Source organism: Physella acuta, unplaced genomic scaffold (genome assembly GCF_028476545.2).
Source record: "Physella acuta isolate Inbredline_101_S28 unplaced genomic scaffold, ASM2847654v3 ptg002081l, whole genome shotgun sequence".
Lineage (NCBI taxonomy): Eukaryota > Metazoa > Mollusca > Gastropoda > Physidae > Physella > Physella acuta.
The window spans coordinates 17,873-36,020 of NW_026733583.1; the positions used below are offsets into that span (position 1 = coordinate 17,873).

The 18,148-nt window shown below is 33.1% G+C and overlaps 1 protein-coding gene across 4 annotated transcripts in view; it reads right to left on the reverse strand.

Annotated features, from left to right (window-relative positions):
• Positions 1–17,789, reverse strand: part of LOC131932065 (guanine nucleotide-binding protein subunit beta) — a 30,336-nt gene extending 12,547 nt beyond the window's left edge. The window contains exons 1-2 of one of the 4 annotated variants that reach the window (XM_059288935.1): positions 17,649–17,789; positions 10,273–10,431 (exon numbers count right to left, since the gene is read on the reverse strand). The gene's annotated coding sequence lies outside the window, so the exon portion shown is untranslated. Of the gene's footprint in view, positions 1–701; positions 1,317–10,268; positions 10,432–16,936; positions 17,092–17,648 lie in introns of those variants that run through there. The other 3 variants (XM_059288934.1, XM_059288936.1, XM_059288937.1) reach the window with 3 other exon arrangements.
• Between the last annotated feature and the right edge of the window lie 359 nt (positions 17,790–18,148).

Sequence of the window (18,148 nt, forward strand, 5' to 3'; positions counted from 1 at the left end):
TAAAATTAACCCTTTCCTGTCCGTTAAAAAAAAATGAGATCAAGGAAAGGCGAGGGGTGGAATGAGTCATTTCGACCCCTAAAGCCTAGATAACCGGGTAAGATACGACGATAAGCAGGAGCCGAGTAAAAGCCGGCCCGCTCTCGTCTTTCAGAAAATTTGCTCACGTAGGTAGGCTCATATAATGTAGGTTATAGAGAGCATAGAAACACGCGTGCTATCTACTCCATGTTTCCATTAACACGAAATGCAGGTGCTAGGAATGAATTTCAGCTTATCAACCAGCAAACAGTGCCAGCTGAAATTTGCAATGATGTTTTATGTACCATTATACATTTGCTGCCTTCAGTCTCGTATAATGAAAGAATGAGCAGTTTAAAAAAATAATAATGCAAGTTATAGGTTAAGGAGTAATTACACACGTACAATTTAGAAAAGGCTGTCAATTGAAAAAAAAATGAATTGTACCAGTAATGTAGAGTTGTTTAGGCATCATCGAGGGGGAAAAAATCAATACCCATGCAGACAAGTACCGCATCGTCCCAAAATGTCCGTATTAGCATACATGATGTTATCAGCTCACAGTTAAAATATAGCGGTAACATATGTAACAAACACATTCATAAAATGTACAGTAATTTTGTTTAACTTTAGGTCAAATCTAAATACATTAATATCAAAACATTTACTAAATTACCTACCAGAGCAAAAAAGAACAGAGATTCTGTTAAAATGTCCACTGCTACAGACGATTAGTGAAAAAAAAAAGCTAGTTTATACTTATTCCTTTACAACAGGAAAATAACACCACAGTAACAATCAAGCGAAATATTTCACTATTAAAACCATCGTAATAGAATGCATTGTCCATCTGTTGTGTATAATCCTTTTAGCCTTCCTTACTTCCACTGGAATCAAGTGGAATCATTAGCAGAATAAGTAGCGTAGCCCTAAAGTAGAGAATTCAAAATGTCCATTAGAGGCTACACTAAAAAAGATGTCAGAAAAAAGGCTACATCCTTACGACGCGGCACCCATAGTGGATATATTAAGCCTACACACATCCAACTATGGCGGTCGTTAGAAAGCCCCGTTATTCAGGTTGATCTAGACGAGTATGGATACAACAGATGCTTATTAGATCCAACTGAGCTGGTTTCATTAGCTGAAGTACAACACAAGCACTAACACATTAAAATTCACAGACCGAAAACCAGAACGAACAAGCTTTATGGAGACGTGATGATGGCTACAAGGCCTAGCCTGACAAAGAAACGGGCCTGTCCTCAACCGCCTGCCTGCCTGCACAGAACAGCTATGTATCGGTGATATTACTCACACGGAAAGAGAAGAGAGGAAACAGCGCGCCGCACAATTTGGAGACGCTGAGGCAGCACCAATCGATCGTTTTCTATGACGCGATAAGATCGATATTGACGACAAGTACCTGCCAACTTTCCGTGATTCTAAAACGGAAGTGATTCACCACACAGCTTTATTTGTCTACGAGATTAAATACGATTTAAGAACGAAATATAAATCTTAACCTTTAAAATTTAATATGAATAAAACAGTTTTCAACCAATAAGTATAACCCCACAACTATTTTAGACAAGCACCAGAATTTTAGGAAAAGGTTAGAGGCTAATAGCTCCAAGTGAAAAGAAAAGGGTCGACGATCCTGATCAGTTTTTGCAAACAAAAAGCTAGAGAAGAGTTTAATAATTGTGGCTATTAAAGGTATTTAAAATTAATATATACATACACCAATTTTTAAAGAAATTGTAAGAAGTGCTTTTAATTACAGAAGGTAGCGTTCAATACCCTACCATCCACAGAGTACAGACAGTGAAGTATGTCGTCTGTTTCATGACATTACATATGATGATGGCTGCAGTATGGCCTGCACATTGTTATCTAGCCTTTTATATATATATATATATATATATATATATATATATATATATATATATATATATATATATATATATATATATATATATATATATATATATATATATATATATATATATATATATATATATATATATATATATATATATATATATATATGATAGTGTTAAAACACTATTTTACAATATTCCTTAATGTGTCCTATAATACAATGTACACGCTAGAGCAGACACCAGAATAAACTGTGTATATAAAGGTGAAAGGTTGTTTTTTTTTATGCATCCTGGCAAATTCCATAGTTTTGGCAGGCGCGCTATAAGACACACAGCCAGCACGCCGCGATACACTGCCCCAGACTGTTCTGATGCGAATGCGGGCTCACAGCTTCCAACAGCCACATAGAATGGCTGTGCATCACAGTGGTTGATCCAGGCAAACGTTAAAAACGGCATTTTATTGATACCTTTCCTATCATAAATTGCTTATATTATAATACACCCCTATGTTTTGTTCATTATGTTTTACACAACTAAGGAAAAAAAGTGTCTATGGCTAGCTAACATCGAGTAAATAAAGCAGTGGGTTAGAAGTTTAAATTGCAAGTGGGTTGATCTACCCGACAAAGTAAATTAAATTTAAGATAAAACTTTCAGCCGTGTCTAAAATTATTAGAATGTATGTTTATGTATGTGTGTAGGCCTATATTAATGTAGCTAGTCTAAGCAATCATGGAAAATGGCATAGTTATACTTTTCCTATTACAAATTTTTAATTTTTACATTATAAAATGATGTAGTGTTTTACTGAACATGAGAAAAAAGTTTTAATCTGATAGAGCAGTTGGGTTTGGCAGCCATTGTGTTTAAAGTTATGTGCATGTGTGTATTATGTACTTGACTTTGTGTTGGCCTATATTAGAACGTTTTACTTGTGTATGTAGGGGGCAACTGATAAATTTTAAATTACATTTTGAAGATTTTAATCATACTCTCCAGCCTCACATGAATGCTCTCAATTATATTCAATTTCACTTATAAAAGCAATCATTAACATAGTACATCTAAATACAAACACACTGTTCTATAAATCACACTGTTATGATGTGGGTATAAACTGCAAGTATTTTTGTTATTGTCGACAAAAAGTTTGATTCATGATGTGTCTTTAGCATAAAATAGTAATTGTAATATACCTGTAATAATCTGCAGTGCTCTAATATTCAATTTGAGCACTGTATAAGCAACTGACTGTACTGTTAACAAAATAAAAGACCAGTGAGCAGAAAGGCACACACACAAATGGCACATAATCATAAGATTTTGTTTAATGTTTGCAGGAGACTGGCATACAGTATTTAAGTATCCTTAGTTTAAAATGTAAAAAAAAAACCATGGCATCCAAGGATAAAGACCATGAAATCTATTAGGCATTTTTTTTCCTACCAGACTTTTATTCATTTCTAATGTAGTGCAAAAAAAAAAAAAAAGCAGTATCAGTATCATTATTTTTTTTTAATTGCAATTTAGCCCTCACAATTTAACAAAACTGAAAGAAGTTTTTCTTTTTCAACACTTTGAGAAGGGTTTCTGCAAAGAGTGCGATATACTATGGATACGATGGGTACTATAATAGTTGACTAAAAGGAATCAGGCTGTGTCCGCTGGCACCTCAGAGACCTGCAGAACCCACGACTCCCCATAATCAACATGGTGCCTCCATTAATTTTAAGAGCACCCTACAATAGGGACATGGTGCATTGTCATTGAGTCTTGACCTATGTGTGAGGTTTTAAATAAATCTGTATGGTAGAAGTGAGATTGTTAGAGAAATAGGAAATACCTATAAAAATGCTACTTTTGGTCATATCACTCAAATTTGACAAAATCAAGAGAATAAGATCTTGTATCTTCAAATAAAATTTAGTTCATCTAACTGAAAAGGTACATATGTTATCTGTATTTTAGAAACCAGAAATTAGAGTGAACTACCGCTTGCAGATATAGGAGGACACTAAATTTGAGTGAATTTGAGAACATTTTTTTAAAATATTGCTCATTTTTATAGCTCCCTATTTCTTGGCACCTGACTTCTGTATGAAAATGAAGGCCTAAGTTTATCTAGACCTAAAGATTGAAACAGAAACAATGGGCGATAATTACATTGTCCCAGAGGCGTAGCGACCCTTCCCGGCGCCCAGGGACATACTTTCAATTTGGCGCCCCCTCGGGGGGAAATTTTCGATTTGCACCCCCCCTCGAACTTTTCATTTGCACCCCCCCTCAAACTTTCAATTTGGCTCCCCCCCTAAGGTCGGCGCCCGGGGACATATGTCCCCCCCCCCCCCCCCCCCCCGCTACGCCTCTGCATTGTCCACGCATATTTTTCAATTAGATTTTTTAAAAATTAGGCAATTTTGCTAATTTTTTTAATTAGGAGTGGAGTACAAACTTTAATGAAGGCAGGATGGTGGAATAAGATGTGATTTTGTTTTTAAAAAAAAGAAAACTGCTTTTGACCTGACAGTAAGTCCATAGCATTCCCTTGGGATCTGGGCAGTTGTGTGGACAAACTGACGCCCCAACAACCATGATCCACAAATTACAGCACCTGCTTTGTTTACAATATATGTCTTAATTTTAGAAAACCAGATCACAAAGCTAGAAATACACGACTGGTAACATATTAATCCTCTTAAAATATTGCATCAGTCTTTCTTCTGAGATGGGCACACTAGTTGAGTATAAAATGAATGTAATATAAAAAAGTTCAAAAGGGGATACACTATTCACTTTGTTTTATCAAAATATAAAATAAGAATGAATGAACTTAAAACACGCTTCCAACATTAGGAAGTTACTTGTACTTGTAATTTTTTGTTTTAAATAGGTGGTATCTATATATATAATTCTCTTCATGGGGACCAGACACCACATAAACACACGCAGCGTCATTCCCCTGCTCTCTAGGCATATCACAACCACCCTCACCCACACCTGTTTGCTGAGCTAAGGTCGAATTGTGAATTACTGAAAAGTAGAAAATAAAACAAATAGCGCCGTTTTAAAATATTACACTTCTGAAGATTATTAAATAAATAAATAATTTTCAATCAAACTATGTATGAAATAAGTTACTACAAATAACTTTTTAAGATTACTATATTTAATAAAAAAAGGTGGGATAATGGGATTAAGTACTAGCTATTACTAAGTAATATACTTAATTGTGTTGGAGGGAATCTCTTCCAACACAATAATTAAGAACGAAGAAGAAGAAAAGAAGAGTAAGAACAGTAAGCTAAGGACCTGGTTTAAAACCAGATGTGTTAAATAAATATTGTAATATTATTTTTTTATTGTTGGTACTCATTTTATAATATTTACCGAGTGTCATGGCCATTTCTTTAGCATCTTCATATGCTAGTTATTTTAGTTTTCACGCCAATAATGCAATAAATTTAACAATCTGTACTAAAAATGTGTACACCATTGTTGCAACTGACCACATTTAACAGGAAAATTTTATCCATGCCATAAACAGGATGCATAGCCACATTCCTGACAACAAATCTAATGTATTTTTGGATTTTATGATTTTAAATTTCAGGAAAATATTACAGCACTCAAGAATTGAATTTTCCCCCTAAAATTTCTTAACGCATCAAAAGTTTAAGTGTAAAAAACAATTTTTAAAGATTAAGAGAATCTGTTGTGCACCGGTATTTGTTAATTTTTTTGCAAAGTTCATTTCCCGAAAGTAAAAATGAGCGACAACAAAATGATGTCTAGTTAAACTTATAAAACTCAATATTAAGTCAATGCCATAGTATTGAAAACATCCAAAAACAATTTCATTAAACTTGATCCACCTTGGCGAGCAACAGCTTTTTCAAATATATAGAATCAGGCAGAGGATACATTTAGAGTCAAGAATACTAGTTAACACTATGTAACAAAGAAATATACAGGATTTACAAGGCAGATAATTTTATGTTTATGAAGATAATTTTAAAAAAATAATTATAATTGAAATTGCATGCTAAAAAACATTTTAAAAATTATCACACACTGATCAAAAGAAGAAAAAAACTGCATTTAAAGAATTTTTTAAAAATAAGCAACACCTTGCCACTTACATATACATTTAACACCATAGACAGTTTCAAGGTGGAGTACTGTCAAATCAAATAGGTAAAAAGGGCCAGCGACAAATAAAGCCCGTCATATAGTCTTCCATCAAAAGGGCTCCAGTCAAATGTACTACCACCATGTAGGCTCCCAACAAAACATCTCTCTTGATTATGACTCAACAAAAACGTTAGTTTATACAGTTTTCTAGAGACCAAGTCTCCCTACAAAGCAGCCTCATTGAATGTGACACCTGCTAGTGGGACCCCTTGGTTAATACTCTTTAGAGTTCAGAAAAAAGTTATGACTTTTATACTTTGGTTTTTAATATTTTTCCGACGACATCCTAAAAAGTACCATGTTGGGGGGTAGGTGTGTGCGTGTGTTATATCTGTAAAAGTATATTACTGCAACTAACGCAGACACAAAGTAAGACACACAGTAAACAGACTCAATTTTTTTAAACCTCAAAAATAAGTACATCTTTAAAATTAATTTAATTGAAATTGGCTTTCCTCACTTTTTGATAAAATTAAAATGGGAAGTTTAAAAAAAAAAACAATTATGTAAATTTTAGAATATCACCATAAAATTTCTAATTAAAGAGCATACTTGATAACTATATCAAAATGGAGGGGAACAAGACTTCCTTGAATTTAAGTTAACATGTATGCCGACAATATGTATGTTTGAAACCCATGTTTAATGAGAAGAGCGCAGTGGTTGACATTCTGTCAAAAATGAGTCTTTAAAAACAATTACGACACAGTAGATCTGACTATATCCAAATACAGAATAACCATAGCTCTGAACAATTAATGCGATCCAATGGTGGCTGGAAAAGTGCAAGCGACCCATAAAGAAAATGTTTTTTTGTCGAGATAAGTAAGAACATTTATTTAGAATGCCTCAGTCGGTGTACTTATGTTATAAATATGTAGTTGGTTCTCTACTTATCACGATATGGTAGGGCTACACCAAAATACACTTGCTTGTTTATACACAGCTAAGTAGATGAAATATATTATCATGCTAGTCTTGCATTCTTACCCGTAGTATTATAACAGTTGTTCTTCACAGCTATAATATTTATGCATGTAATCAATAAGCAACTTAAACGGTTGACATAATTGAGGACTTTTTTTGCAGACATATATTCTTTTTAAAGGTCTCTAATAAGGGTTTATTTCCAAGCTGACTGCTAAGAGCAAACACATCTGCACTCGAGCACTGATCATTAATATATATACACATTGTTACAACAGTAATACTCATCTCGCTCCCCACCCCCATTCCAGGTGAGTGTCAGACGCACTGATAGAACATAGATCTAGTTAAAGTTGAAATTATTCACAAAGGAATAACCGGCAGGGCGCGATTTGATTATTCTCTATATACAGTATATAAAAATAAAAGTTGATTGCGGATTAACACCGGGTGTACCCGTAAGCACCATGGCGGCTAAGTTTGTTTTAAACAGAGCGATAGGGCATGGATACAATGGGTTGCTATAGCCGCACATTTAATTGAATCAGGCGTGTCCTCCGGCGTCTTGCAGGGTGCAATTTGGCGCCCAGGGCTATCCCGCTAGCACTACATGCCTAAGTTAGTTTTAAGGAGCACCCTACAATATTGATAGTGCGGCTTACGACATTCGACTTTCCGTCTCTGACGCATAGGCAGAGAGTGACTAACGGGGATATTACGGTGGGTGATTAAAGTACACTAAAGGCTTTTATATAGCACGCCCATCGTGTGCTGGGCGGTAGTGTAAACTGATAAATATGATCAAAGTTCAGGCATTGTTTACATTTAAATAACTCAATTTTAGAAAACAAGGAAGTATATTGAACTAGGGAGTAACTAAATATTTTAATAGAATAGCAAGTGTTTATTGGTTATATTTTTATTTCATCATTCATTACAGTGTCTTGCAGATTAATATTTTTATGAGTTTTAAAAATAAATAAAATAATATTTATTAATATTTGGACATGGAGCTGAAGAGCCGCATCTTCACATCACGAGCCGCAGGTTGCCGACCCCTGAACTACACTCATGTATTGTTGACACTAGCGATCGAAATGTACAATTACGTGACCTTTACTATTAAGCAGATAAAAATATTCAGCAACTCTAAAAAGTTATTAATATATAAGTTTTAAATTATTTTCAAATTACAATCTGTCAGTAACGACTAAAAAATTGAACTCAGTAATCAGAAAACGGCAAAGTGAAGGGGGGGGGGAGGGGGTTTAGTGCATCGGAAATAGCTGAAAAAAGCCTAATCACTGAACTGAGTTATATCTTTAATTATAAATATATACTCAAGAAATACATATCTAACATTTGACTGACAAACTTGTTTATTATGTAGCTACATGTTATTTCTTTTACTGAACTATTAAGCCTCTAAAACCTGCTAACCTCAATTTAGGAAGCTTGATATCGCGTTGTCAACAAAGAAAATGGCAATTTTCTGTGACCAGGCCTAAAGCAATTTTAGTGATCGCTATCGTGTATGTTGTCAAGCTCTAACCTTTTACATCATGCTTAGAAATTATTTTAAAATGTAACGAATTAAGAGAAAATGCTAATAAAAATTTATATGGTGTCAAAACCACATATAAATTTTCAATTGCTTAGTTTTCTTAACATCTATATATATAATTCTCTTCTGGGAGACGTTAGAAAACAAGCTGCAAACGCACCTTGCAGTCCCCTCTCTTCCTCTCTATCACTACCACCCCCACCCTACATGGTCTGGTGAGCTGTGGTTGACGCTAAATGTTTACAAATCGTAGAGCCGGGTTTAGTGACGGCTATTAGGGGCAGATAATTTAGTTTGAAACGATTTTAAACTTACAGAAGGTAACTAAGAGGAGGCTGCTTTCACGGGGAAGGGGGGGTTAGTGAATTCACAAATTATGAATTACTGAAAAGTAGAAAATAAAACAACTAAATAGCGGCGTATTATACGCCGCGGGGCGGCTCGTTTTAAATATTTAGTCTTTTATGCATTTTTCTGTTTAGTATCCCACTAAAGGCTATTCAATTCTGCACATTTTACAGGTATTTGTAAAAAAATACGTTGACTAGTTAAAAAAGGCCAGCGAGTTGAATGGGAAGGGGGTCAAAATCCGTTGCTTGACTGCCACTACAAAATCATCTCAGAGATAGTTTTTAATCAATAGATTATATAAAATGTGATATACTGGGTAATATCAACGACTATGAAAATTATGCAGAATTAGAGGGCTTAAAATTTACTTTTTAATGGTACCAATCTTATTACTATACAACCCCTAATAAGTGAAAATCTACTAAATTTGGGTGACGCAGGCGAAAACTGAGTTTTTCCCCGGCCGTTTGACATTCCTACTAGTACAAGAAATAGTATTTTTAAGTTTAAAGGTCATCTAGCTATGATTTCCATCAAATGAGTTGATTGTGGGCTGTTCCAACTCAGTGTGTGGGGAGAGGTCCACGATGTACATAACTGCAGCATGTTTGAGGGTTATCAAAACAAATCGTAGTTTATCATATTAATATTATGTATATCAAACATTTAACTTCTGTGCTTGCTTTTAATCACTGTTCTAAATAAAACAAACAAAAAAGTTGGTGGAATTCAGCTTTTAAGAGCTTAATTTGTTTATGTTATTGTTGTTGGTTCATGAAAACATTTATTATTTAATTTTAGAATTTCAAAAGAGGATATAGTGGTAGTGGAGGTAGGAACCCCGAGTGGTTGGTGGGTCAGACACAATAGTTAAGTCTGTGCCAATAGAGGAGCCAATATGTCAAGAGTCATTTTGTAGGGAGCCAATATGTTGAGAGCCTATTTGTCACCAGCCAATATGAGGGGGTCGTTTTGACTGTGCACAATTTTGGAATATCAATAAAACATTAAGACTGATTTTATGTTTTAAAGATAACCTTAAACATAATCAACCATAACTCTCAACAGTGAAGGATTTTGTATGGAACAAACATTAACCTTTACTCATTATAACAAGATTAACTGCAAAAAAATTCAATATGGTTGGATATCATGTTAGAATATCACAAACAAAAGCAAAATGCAATTTATTATAAACATGCATGTTAACTTGTTCTTGAAATGTAATAATATTGTGTCTACTTAAGTTAGACTGTAAAAAATATGAAAAAAGAAATGTAAAAAGATGAGGTTTGTAGAGAGGAAACTGTATCAGCATTACTTACCTTATATATATATATATATACTAGGTGTCCGGCAGATGTTGAACAATATCTGACTGACTACCGATCTCCTGGTCCACTGGAGTGTCGCATTACCCACAAGTGGCAATGCCTAGCTGCTCCTCGTGCACCTTGCCTACGGTATCACTAGCACTCCTTGTGCCAACTGAAAGATAAAATATATCAATTTAGAATTACATCATCATTCACAAAAGATTGCAGATAATAAATTACTTATCCAAATATATTTAAATAAGATACAACACAAAGGCTTTTCTTTAAAAATACCTCTTTTACCCCAATTAAGATAGATTATATATTTTTGGGGGGAAATAGTTTTAGAAAGCTGTGATGGAGGTTGTCAATAGCTGGCATGGCCCAATTATAGCTAAATGATTCTTTAATCTATGTCAAAAGTCATAACTTCACACACTCCCTGAAATAAATTTTCTATCAAAAGCATATTTCATCATTTTTAAAATGCCAAATAAACAGCCTAAGAATTCAATTGTTTCATTTCATTATTCTTGAAACTACCTATGCATAGAACAGCGGAACAGAGCTTTAAGCCCTCCCCTTAAAATTAGGGGAATTTTTCAATATTAGTTATATCCCTGAAAGTTTTGTGGGACTTTTGTAGAATTTGCTTTTGATGAAATTTTATGCTAAGGATTCTAAGTTTGCAAATCTCAACAGAATGGATCTACTTTAAATGTGCATGTACTTCTAAAATATGTTTAGCAACAATTCTTAATTATATTAAAATAAATTTTAATTTTTAACATTGAGAAATCAATTTGCTGTAACTAATAAATGTAAAGAAAATTAAAATTATTAAGACTTTTTAAACTTTTAATAAAAAAGAAAAATGTGTATAATTATGATATGATACTTTGGTGTCATGGAAAATCCATATACAACTTAGAAGGCATTTTTTAAATGAGGTTCTTAAAAAACAATGACTAAAAACATTTCAATAACAAGCTTTTATATAATAATATATTATTTTATTATTTTCTTCTTTATAAAGAAGAAAAATAATCATTTTCCTTTAATAATGCACTATCTAAAAAAACTAAAAGTGTATCTCTCAGCCTCAAAGACAAGCAACAGCTTACGTTTGCTGATTCATCAGTTTGAAAAGAACCCAAATGATAAGACCATGTTTTTCAAAATGTGCTCTCAAAAATCTACAGACACATCTGAAGCATCTTCACTGTAATCCCCAGCATATTATAATTATCATCATCTTCAACATGATGTACACTGATGTGGCATCTCTAAGTATTTAATTTTAAAAATATATTGAGGTCAATGAAGTGTGTAGTGTCAATAAAAAAATAATAAGCAACCAACTTAAACTGTAAACAGCAAATATTAATTTATGTCTTTTCTTACAGATACCTGTATTTTTTAAACTTAAGCCTAATACTAATTTTAACATTTTGGTTTGATAGACAATGAGATCTACACAATAAAAATTTGTCACAAGACTGTTCAATCAAACAATAATGAGATTTAAATAAAACCTAGGCAAAGCTGAAGGCTTGGTTAGATACACCAGTGATTATATTGAAATCAAGGGTGCCATTAATTACTTTCTCATATACAGATTATAGAGCAAGTATTGTTAAGTGCGCAAAAAAAATTAAATTTAATTAAATTTTTACCTCCCTTCTTCATTGTAAACGGTATATAACAAATAAAGGATGTAAATTGTGAAAAAATCTAAATCAAGCATTTGATACAGTTTGACATTAACTGAGCCGAAAAATTGGAAGTGCTACTTAACTCTATTTCCGTGGGAATAAGATAACTTGAAAACAGTTTCAGTTTCGTAGACGAAATTTCTTATATAAATGAAAAAAAATTATACTTAGATCACTTACAATTTTTGAGTGACTTTCTATATCCGGAAGTAGTACTTTATTTCTAGTTTCCAAAAATATTAGAATACCAAATAACTTAAGCAATGTTTCCTAATTTCTCAAAAAATGTAATCTGTGTTTCATTTTATAAAGTGCTAATATTCTGCTCAACTATGCACACATTGTTTACGTTCATTTTGGTGTTCAAATTCTTTTTTTTTTAAAAATGATTATATTCTTCTATTAAAAAATTCAACTATTGAAATACTTTAAGCAAATTAAAGTATTAAAATAAAACAAATAAATTAATTGTGTATGATATGACACAATTGCACTGGAAGAATATAAGAATGTATCAGAAAGTTTAGGTGGAAGATCGCTCCCACTTTTTTAAAATCCTGAAAATCAATCCCCAAATTTTACCAATCCTGAAACTAAAATTTTAAGTTTTTAAAATTACGAAACATGTAGCTTGTCATTTTAAAATAATATTGACAATTATGTCATTTATTTTCAAGACATTTGATTCGTATTATTTTTAATACAGTCCTGTAATGGACTTAAAATAATTTTTAACAATATTCAAACAAAAATTAATATTTAAGAGATTGGGCAAACAACAAAATAAGTTTAAGTGTGTTTAGACCCATCTCTACTGGTTGTTCTAGAGCGCAACACTTACCCATCACTCCCTATGCAATAAACCACAATATAAAATAAAAATACTTGTACTATGATTTAATATTATATAAGTGGTATAAATGTACACCGTCATATGCATGCTTTTATAACATATGCAGGTATCTAACTTTTAGCAATGCCTTTAATGAGTTAGAGTGTAGCCAAATATTAAATAGCAAATACTTTGCTAACCTCACATCTTGTTGTTATTTAACCCTTTGAGCCCTGGCCTCCCTGGCCTAATTTCTCCCATTTCCTGAACTCCCAGGGCCAAACCAATTTTCACTTATCTGCTTCTAACTTTGTCTATAACTTTTGAACTGTTTGAGATAATCAGACCAAATTTGGTATCCAGACTCAGGATCAAACATCAAAGCAGAAAGATTCTGAAATTCTTTATTTTTTTACATTGTATGAACAGAACAATGTATATAAAACGAACACGTAATTATTGTTTTGATAGAACATAGAAGAAACCAATTTACATTTAGTAATTGTTTTGTTATTATTGATACCTGGCCATACTAGTTCATCGCCAGAAGTCCACTTTTGTTTGATAACATTCAAAACAGTTATCACTGCCGGACCCGATGCAAAGAAAAACTTCGCATTTTTTTTCGTTTCGGCAAGTCTTTGTCCTTGGCATCACGTGCATCAGAACGTACTTGAACAGTTTCATTGTCACTGTCAATTTCAATGTCACTGAGTTCAGTCTCAAATTCAACGTCACTATCATCACTATATAGACGAGGAATATTATCTTTATCAGAATCAATAAGTTATTGTATTGCCTGAGATACAGTCATTCTACTTCTTTTGTTGATGTTTCGGTCTTTTGCTTCATCTTTTGCACCAACTTTATGTGCTGAAGTCGATGGCTGTGGCTCAGCTTTTCGTTTCGGCGGCATTGCTACGAAATGTGAACACTTTCACTTTTCCTAAAATCTATTTTTAGAATCATAATCACGCACTAAAAAGATATATGTGCAGTTTTAGTCAGTCTTCCGCTAATTATATTTAATTAGACGGTATACCGGCCGCTAGGAATATGACGCTAGGTCATCAGGCCGGAAAACCGGCTTTTCGGGCATTAAGATAATTAAAAATAAAAATATAGGCTAATAATAAAATAAAGATATAAGTTCAGAACTTAATACCTATATGATTTGTATTTAGATTGATTACACAACTTCATAAATGAGTGAGTTTTGTAGACAGTAAACAGTTACACTATTGTTAATAGCATTCTCCTCTTTGAATATTTTCCATTCATTGGAGCTAACTGATAACAGAATATGTATTTCAGCAGGCATATAGGCCTATGTATTTTGAAAATGGGGGAATTACATTAGGTAATTAATAAGTATGTAGCAATAGAGGCAGGACTAAATTTTAAACGCTATTGTTACCTTCAGAATATAAAAATCTGATACTATAGCTCAAAAGTGTTTCAGAATATAAAAATCTGATACTATAGCTCAAAAGTGTTAACTAACAAGAAATAAATTGATGTCTAAAGGATTATAAAATACAAACAACGGATGGGGGAGGTGTGTGTAGAAAATAGTATTAGTTCAGGTGGTTGTGTAATCAAGAGGTACTTGGATAGTCTACTTGCTTTTAGTCTTGGGTTAATAATGTGTAGCCCCCTCCCCCTTAATTGTAAAACAAATGTATGTGTTGAGTGTTTATTGCACTTAGATCTACATGTACTTCAAAGTAGGATTCATGCATGGGTTTTAGCAAACCAATGAGTTGACATACTGGCTAAACCAAGTGTATGCATCAGGAGTCCTCATTAAAGAGTAGTATTACTCGCTAACTTGGAGGCGTGGTCGGTTGCTAACAACAATATGGCGTCCGGACCAGAAGCTTGACTTCCGACGATTTTTCTGCCAAATTCCAGAGACCTTCTACTTTTAAAATGTTTACCACGCCCAAAATGGCGGGACTTTAACATTATAACAACAAGCTATAGGTGGCAGGGCTATATAAAATAATATATGCCAGAAAAGGATTTTAAAATTTGCGTTGGAGAATGAAGGCTAAATTTAAAAGTTGGTTTCATCAAAAATACTAGAACTTTTTAAATATCGATTTCCATATTACAAAATTGATTTCCATAGTAAAGCATTATTAGTTTTATCAGTCTATGAAAAAATAAATCAAATATCGTCAACCGTTTTTTGATAAGACCAGCCAGAAAAATGACAACCAAATTTTTTTTGAAAAAATAACCGCTTGACCACTATTTGGTGATCACTAGTGAGGAACTCTTGTGCATGGCCACTTAAAAAGTCTAACCTGATTTGTGGTTTTCTTTAGCTTCAAGCTTAAGAAGAGTTGTCATGGAGAGATGTGTTGGACATGGCAGTGATTGACAATGAATATTAAATTAAGTAATTTAGTTTAAAACAAACTAAAAACTCCAAAGTTAATGTCTAATGGATTAAATATGGATGTCTTTTATTCAGTGGTCATATTTAAATTGATAATTGCGTAAATTCTAGATTTAGTGAGAAAAACTATATAAAGAGCATCTAGAAATTTAGAATTCGGTAATCTATCGTTTTGGGTACGTAAAATCGCCCGCGTCTATTAATGTACGAAAACGTTACCTCATTGTCAAGGCTTTAATAGGAGTGTATGAGTGTATTGTCATATGTTTGTGTCAAATATTAAAGATAAATGAATAATAAACCTAAATCAATGGCTAAATATATCAATATAGGCCAGAAATTAACTTTAAACAGCAGTGTCTTAGAGCAAGATTTGCTATATAAACAGCAGCCATTTGTAAAATAGAGTGGCTTCCCCCTGAATCTCCCGCTAAAAGCTTATAAAAATAAAACTTAAACAAGATGGCTGCTATAGTAAATGAGCATGTGTTGCATCTGCTGGAAACATCGCTACTCTTCATTTATTACGGAAAAGTTTTAATTCAATTGTTTAAAAACAGGTACATAAATGAAACAAGGAAACATTTTTGTATTTTAAAAAACATAAATCCTCCTCAAAATGTGAAATAATTTTTTAAATTTAAGGAGTCACCTGGTTTTCACATTGCAAGTCGCGGGCGATTTTATGTACCCAAAACGATAGATTACCTAGAATTCTAATATTAGACTTTAGACTAGATCTAGATCTAATTAGTAGTATTTCTCGCTAACTTGGAGGCGTGGTCGGTTGCTAACAACAATATGGCGTCCGGACCAGACGCTTGACTTCCGACGATTTTTCTGCCAAATTCCAGAGACCTTCTACTAATTAGTTTTTAAAATGTTTACCACGCGCAAAATGGCGGGACTTTCACGTTATAACAACAAGCTATAGGTGGCAGGGCTATATATGCCAGAAAAGCATTTTAAAATTTGCGTTGGAGAATGAAGGCTAAATTTAAAAGTTGATTTCATCAAAAATACTAGAACTTTTTAAATATCGATTTCCATATTACAAAATTGATTTCCATAGTAAAGCATTATTAGTTTTATCAGTCTATGAAAAAATAAATCAAATATCGTCAACACTTTTTTTATAACACCAGCTCCAAAAATGACAACCAAATTTTTTTAAAAAAATAAACCACGTGACCACTATTTGGAGATCACTAGCGAGGAACTCTTGTGCATGGCCACTTAAAAAGTCTAACCTTTTTGTGGTTTTCTTTACCTTCAAGGGTTAGAAGAGTTGTCATGGAGAGATGTGTTGGACATGGCAGTGATTGACAATAAATATTAAATTAAGTAATTTAGTTTAAAAAGAACTAAAAACTCCAAAGTTAGTGCCTAATGGATTAAATATGGATGTCTATTATTCAGTGGTCATGTTTAAATTGATAATTGCGTAAATTCTAGATTTAGTGAGAAAAACTACTAAGTCTAGATTCTAGAGATCCAGTTAGATTTTCTACTAATCTAGATCTAGATAAATCTAGACTATAGATCTAACTTTTAAAACCTTTAATGAATTGGCATACGTGAGATCTACTGACAACTAATGAAATGGAAATAAATTAGTTTAGTTTAGTCAGACTGAGACACCTACCTACACCAACTACTACACTTTTTTACATTTACAACACTCACAGACTCACAGCAACAATATCTTTCTAGTTCAACTTACTTATAACAGGTTATATCTCCCTAATAATTCTAGATTATAGCAGTTTAAATCGTACAGTCTTAAGTCTAATCTCTAGACTAGATTTATAGATTCTAAATCTAGACTGGACGGGATCAGTTTCATTAGTTTTATAATATCAATACCTTCAGCGCCATCTTGGAAAATGGCTGGTGTTTCTAGGTCAACAAATGTATGTAAAAATGCTGCAGTGGAAATGTGAATAGTGTTAAATTTTTACAAGCACACAAAGTACAAAGCAGAAGCTTTTTCTATAAAACTGTTTAAAAATAATGCATAGCACTTTGCATGTGCACACACACTTGATGTAATAAAACAAATAGATCTATTTATTATTAAACCGAAACGACCGATTAAAAAATCAATAAAGCAGTCTGATTTTAGACAGGAAAGACCAACTCTTTAAAAATAAATAAATATTTGACGATGAATGCTGCAAATCTAATTTCGGACAAAAGCCAAGTAAACAAAACCTATCAGTGACCTGCTGTTAACCCCGCCTAGTTGTGTTGACAAACATAAGGGAACTTAAGTTCTTTGATCATGCCGCCTCCAAATTTGCATACGCGGAAATGGTTCTATTCTAACTAAACCGACAACCGGCTAACATCTCTTCATTCTCTTGTTAAATGTTACATCACACATGTTGCATGAAAATAAAGCGTGATATCTAATCTCTCTGTATTGTACTTACCCAGTGTTAATTAACTGTTGGAAATCATCGAAATAAAAAGACATAAATGAAACGAATATGCTATCCCTTAACAACATATATCAGACCAATACACAGAGATAGGGTGCGGCGCCCGTGGAATACAATTAACAGCCCCGTAGAAAGAACTATTGCGCTTGCGCACAAGTTCCGAAACTATGATTGTATCTGCGGGCTACTGAATTGTGATAATTTATTAGGTTGAGCTTAAAATTACTTTTTATTATAACTGTTTGTATTATAAAAAGGTTATCAAATGCATTATTTTTTATATAATAAAAGTAAAATAGCCTGCATATAAATACACATTTAAAATGTATGGTAAACAACAACTATTCGTGTGAATACGAAAATGAAAATAGAATTTGTAATGGTTGCTCACTGCGCTATTTATAAAACGCCGGTATTACAGGAGCTGGAATCGGAACGTTCTGTAATAATAAGTCAGAGCAAATTAAATGGACTAGTACACATACACACAC